Below are 6656 nucleotides of genomic sequence, written 5' to 3' on the forward strand. Positions count from 1 at the left end.
GGTAGGCAAAGTGAAATTCTTTGGTATTTAAAACTGCATAATGTCTTCTAAAAAAATGGGTTAAATATCATCTTCTTTTCTTTCGGAGGAACTATTTCCTCTGGATAAATTTTTAACACTGGCTCTTCGTTACGTTTGGGGTTGGCCGTATCTTTCTTTCCGTTTTAGTTCTGTGCAAGTAGGTCATTCACTCTTTGGAATTCTTCCTGAAACTCTGCATTTTGCACCAACAAGTTAGCTTGCGTCAGTTGTTGAATTCCGTTGTCTACCATTATTGAGTCCCTAAAAAAGGAGTTTAAATGAAGAAAAAAGGAAGTAGAGTTAATGATCGGCCCCACGGTGGGAACCAAATGTTCCGTCCGTGAGGATTCAACCGAGTTATAGCGACTCCTTCGAGCGGTGCGTTGCTTGGCTAGAAGAGCTATACGTGGACTTGGCTTGAACATCTCGGTGAGAATACCTGCAAAAGATACTCCGACGCTCAAGTTAGAAATGAAACTTAATGATATTTAATGAATATTAAAAGTAAGTTGTGAACCTTGTGCGTATGTCATCGTTATATGCTCGTTTATATAGATGAATAATTTGGTGATTAGTTTTAGAGTGTGGTCCAAATTCTTGTTAAATTCGAGAATATCGCTTCTAGGGTAACGTCTTGCTAATAATCATTTGACTAAGATATAGGATACGTATCACTTTCTATCTGTTTCTGTATATATACTAATACTGAATTCTAATATACAAAAATATTGTGATTCAATTTGTTAAACAAATAATTGGATCATTTTTTGCATTTTTTTCTGAATATTTACTCATTTATTACTTTATTAGTTGACTACATATTGATCAAAGAAAAATTTATTCCCTAACAAAACTACAATTTTATTATCTCATCACATATATAAAGAAATAAGAAATTAATATTTTTTCGTATTAGAACCAAAGCAAAGAATGCGAGACAAAAGTACTTGGATGGATTATGATGAGTTGAGTTGGTAAAATTTTTATTTGTTGAAAGTAATTTGTACTTTATAAAAATTAGTCTTTAAAATATATTTTTTAAAATTATAGTATTTATATTTAGTAAATTAAATTAAAATAGTTTTTATTAAATATAAGCAATAATAATTTAATTTAATAAAAATGATTTTTAAACTTTTAAAATACTATAATAGACATAAATATAATAATAAATTTGATAATTTATTAATGTATATAGTTTTATATTAGATTTTATAATTTTAAAATATTTTATCTTAAGTATTTTTATAAGCACGCTTATTTTTTAAAAAATTTAAGTATACATATATAATTTTTTTATTTATTAAACACAAAATAAAAATTTCATGCTTTTTAAAAGTATAAGTACATCCTCAAAATGTTATACCAAACCAAAGATATGTTGTGTTTGCTCCTTGGTATTTGCCATTTTATACATTTATATACTTCAGAAGTTAATTATTTTAGGAGAAAGATTTATAACATAGCTTATAAGTATTATCAAGTTTTTCTTTGATTATAAACATTTAGACATACTTAATACTTTAATGAAAAGCGTTTGTTTTTATCCAAAATTTTTGGAAAAAAATTTAATTTTGTCCTTATTTCTTTCTTAATTTTTCTTTAATATTTTATAAATATTTTAATATTGTCATTTCTATAAACAAAATTCAAATAAAAAACAAAAAAAGCTAACATTAAAATTTACTTATGGTATTTATGATATCTCGGTAGTAAAAATTCACATATAATTGTCTTTATGTAAAATTGATAGTTGAGAATAATAAAAAATCTTTTCCTAAACTGTGCTTGTATTTTTTTATACTACAAGAGACACGCCGAATAGCGGCGGTTTTTTTAGGAATTTGTGGTGGTTTTTAACCGCCGCGAAACAAAATTCCAGCGATTCCATAAAACGTTGCCTATTAGGGGGTGGAGATTTGATTTTGCGGCGGTTTTGAAAAACCACTGGCACAATCGCAGCAAATCACATAATTGATTTTGCAGCGGTTGCAAAACCGCCGCTATTTGGTAAATAGGTTTTTTTTTAAATTGTGGCAGTTTTATAACCGCCGTTATCCTGCATGCTAGTTTAATTGTGGCAATTTGAAACTGCCACAATCTACTATATAAAATTATAAAAAAATAGAAAGTCAAACCACTTTGAAATAATCCATAAAGTGTGCATTACAAGATCAACTGATAATACTAAATTGAAACTCAAGATAGTCATTAGATAGAATTAAATTATTCTAGCTACATTTTAGATTAGAACATTCTAGCATCAATATAAGGCCTCAAGGAATGTCGATATTCATAGTATAGACAGAGTGTATTAGAGGTAGAAAATCTAAAGCAACCTTTGAGTTCATTAGAGTCATTAAGTCACGCATATTTACAGAGAAGGTGTATTCAGAATTTTTAACTCGACCAAGAAAGTGAAAAAGGAAAAAAGTTAAGGAAGTTCAAAATTAGAGAATAAGTGACATTATTGATTATCTTATTTTTATAAAATAAAATTAAAAAATTGAAATGCTAAGAGACAAAAATATTATAGTTGTATACCTTTTAACTTAATGGGAGATGCAGTCATCCCAAAAATTCAAGGGAGGTTGGAGATAAAGAGTTCAATTCCCTATGATAGAGCTCCTGCATAAAATTAAATCAAATTCTGCAAAGGTGACAATAAATTATTTCACCAAATTACACTAGCTTGTTGAGATTGGTTTTAATTATTTTATTTAAAGAAAAAATTTCAAATTTATTTCAGTTGTATTTAATAAATCAAAATGACCAACTTTACAACAAATGGATAATATTATAAACTTACTTTCATTATGCAGGCATAAGGGTCTCTACCCTTAGCATGATGGTACTCGTCCATTATTAAAAGCTTAATCATATCAAGTTTGAGAAAATTGTACCTCAAACTTCTGAGTAATATAACTAGAGTAATGACAACACCTTAGACATTCAAAAAAAAGTCTTGTTGATAATAAGTTAATAACCACCTCCAAGCTATGCAGCAAACAAATATTTTAGAAGTATCACACTTAAAAGAACAAAAGATGCATGTCACACTTAGATAAAACTGAATATTGAAAAATGGAAAGTCGGTGGTCTTTTTTTTCATTTTCTTTGAACACAGAGGCTTAGGCTAAAAATCATCTAGAAGGCAGAACTAGAACTAGGATTGACTACAAGAATAACATGAATGCTACTAACCTTGACACCTTTTCAATTTTTTTCAGGCATTAACTACTAAACCAGTTGTATTTCTAGGCTTGTGTAATACATTACAGATCCTTTGCCATCAACAACAGCAACCAAGAAAATAGTGTATTTCTTTTCTCATTGCCAAAAGGGGTAAATTATAATAGAAAAATTAAGTTTAAGAAATTTAAAAACATGAGCATACAATAGTGTAATAATACACCTCAAATTTTTTTCTTCTAATTCATAGGCTAGGGAGTAATATTAAATCAAATGATGTTAAAACTTAACAAGCAATGCACTACTTAATAATGTAAGAATGAAACATGGTTCAATTGATCAAAAAGGAACTCCCAAAAACACATAAAATAGAGAATCTTGTAGCACATTACCATCTTAAGAATCAGTATGTTCAAAGACATGACATGAGTCTCAGCCTAAAAGATTCCCAAAGACAACAACAAATAGAGAAAATATTTCTATCTTAAGAAAAGACATAGTTTCTCAACATCTTCCAACACTTGTTTCTTTTTCTTTTTCTTACGTAAAAAACAAATTAAAGCATCAAAATATAATTGAGTATGGTTAATAGGCATGTTAAAAATGAACATAAACAGCTAAAATGGATATAGCTTGCTAGTTTTATAACACATTAGAACTTCAAGCACAAAGAACATGAAACAAAATTGTGTTATCAAAACCAGTTAAAGGCATCTTTACCATCCAATACTCATTCACCAGGACAAAAGCTCTTAAAACTGATAAAGAGGGTAAAAAAAAGCTTACTAACCTTTTTTAAATGCAACTATTGTGAATCAATTGTTAAAAAATCTGAAGCTCATAACTTGAGTTCAACAACCCCCAAAATCATATGATCAATCACATGATCAAGCAGCAAACTTTATCTATTTCTAAAACAAATTTTCAAAAATGAAAAGCACCCATTATTAATAACCTAGCAAAAAGAATATGTTTAAGATGTAAAATTGAAGTTGTGAGAAATGTAAGTATTCGAGAGAATATACAAAATAAAATAAAAAAGATAATTAGTATTTGAAAATATGTAAAATTCCAATTACAGTACAAGAATGAGATAGCTATATGTATGGACTCGAATATAAGGGTCATGCACTATCCAACTAAATAAGGAAGCACCAACAATTAGAGTGCAATCTTAACTAACATAATTAACCAAATAAAATTCATAATGACTAACATACTCTTAACACTCCGCTCAAACTTACGTGGGAAGATATACTCTAAGTTTTGACATTATGATATGATACTAAAATAATTTGTCTCACAAAAACTATTTCATAAATCTCTTAGAGACACACATACAAACACAAATACACCCATTTAGGCATAATCAACAGTAAAATAAAATTCAAAAATAGTACTCAATTAAGCTACCAAGTTTGTCCTTCATCCTTTTTCACAATGCACAATAATTCAAATATACATACATACATATTAAGGCTTGGTATTTTTTAGGCCACTCCTGGGTTCAGGAAGGAGGTCTTTCTCCTTATTAGTTTTATTCAGTGATGAGTCGAAGCAATACACACTAAAATATCAAGATTCAAGGGTTCAAAAATTGGGAAAAATTGAATCAGAATGCTAATTTGGGAAAGAAAAATTTGGATAAAATCAATCGATCAGTGTTGTTCGAACCGAAATTCAGAAGGCATAAAGATAAAATTGATACAAAATTAATTTATCAACAGCCACTAAAATTAAATTGGGATAAAAGGAGAAGAACGTACGAGATTGGGGGAAAGGGGCCGATCTGCAACTCACAACAAGGCTAAGGGGAAGGCTGCTGACGACGACATCGGGACGGATGGCTGGGGAGGACGCCGACGATGTCACGGACATGCACAGCGGAAGTAAAAGACTTGGACGACCCCTTCCCCTTTACCTTCGCGCGCGGGAGCTACGCAGCGGAGGGAGGAGACCAGTGATGAGGAAGAACGATGACACGGACGTGACGGTTGGAACTGACGGAGGGAAGATTCATGACGGTGGAAGAAGAAGACCAGTGATCGTCGTCGTTGCTCTGCTGGGGTTCACGTGCAAATGGTGAAGGTTAATGGCGCCTATTAATTTTTGTTTGGATATTTTAGTGAAACGAACCCCCTCCCCACAAGGTTATTTAATTTGCTGCGATTGGGCCCAAAATCGCCTCAAGTCAAATCAGTTGGAGCGGAGCTTATTTACGCAACAAGAACCGCACCAATTCAACCAATTTGCGGCAATTTGAAAAAATGCCGGCAATTTGTAGCTGCTAAGTCCCATTTTTTTGTAGTGTTATTGCACATATTTTTTTCTATTTATACATCTAAACCTAAGTTATTTATTGTTAATTTGACAAGTTTAACTAAATTAATATTTAGTGACTCTCAATTATTAACTTTATATAAAAAAAAAACTAAACATGAGTTTTTGCCTATCTTGGACACTAAAATTAAAATATGCATCACTTTTTTTCAATGACATAGTTATTGTCTCCTCCTCCTCCTCCTCCTCCTTTTTTACACTTCTTTTACTGCGCATTTCTTTTTCAACAATATCATCGTCTTCATTGTCACCTTCTATTGTTTGATTTCTTCTCCTCATTTTTTTCTACTCATCCTCCATTATCATTATCATCATCATCATCATCATCGTTTTTTTAATTTTCTTCTTTTCTTATATATGTTTAAAAAACTAAACCACATAAATTTTGATTCATAGCACATAAATTTTTTATACAAAACACAAAAATTTTGATGCACAACACAAATTTTTAAAAGACTACATGCCCAGAACATTGATACCCAACTAATACATACGCACAAGAGAACATAAAAATCTTTGAAAGATTATATGTCAAAAATATTGACACGCAACCAACAAAATACATACCGCACAAAAAAATTTTATGCATAACACAAAAATATTTTAAGAACTACAATTGACTTACTCAACTAACAAAATATATTTGCAGCAATATTTATGTGTTATGTGCAAAAAATTGTTATGGGTAAAAATTGTTGTGTTTGTAAAATTTTTTATATTATATTGATAATAAATTTGTGTTACATACCAAAATTTATGTGTTATGTATAAAAAATTTTGTGTTATATTAATAAGTTTTTATTTTTTTAATAAAAAATTTTGTACTGAAAAAATACAAGAAAGATAATTTTTTTGTTAAATTTATGCCAACTTACTTAAATTTAATTTACAAAAATATTTTTATGTGTAGTATTACAGAATTAAATATTGTTTGATTGACTTCAATTCTTCAAGAATCAAACCAGAACATTATTGTGTTTACAAAATTAAATAGTATTTATATTTGAATTATGTATGTAGTACCATTTTAATTATTAATATATTTATGAATACATCAAATTGATAATTATACTTATATCTATTTTTAAATATTTTGTTTATAT

This window comes from Arachis stenosperma, chromosome 10 (genome assembly GCF_014773155.1).
Source record: "Arachis stenosperma cultivar V10309 chromosome 10, arast.V10309.gnm1.PFL2, whole genome shotgun sequence".
In the NCBI taxonomy this organism is placed as follows: domain Eukaryota; kingdom Viridiplantae; phylum Streptophyta; class Magnoliopsida; order Fabales; family Fabaceae; genus Arachis; species Arachis stenosperma.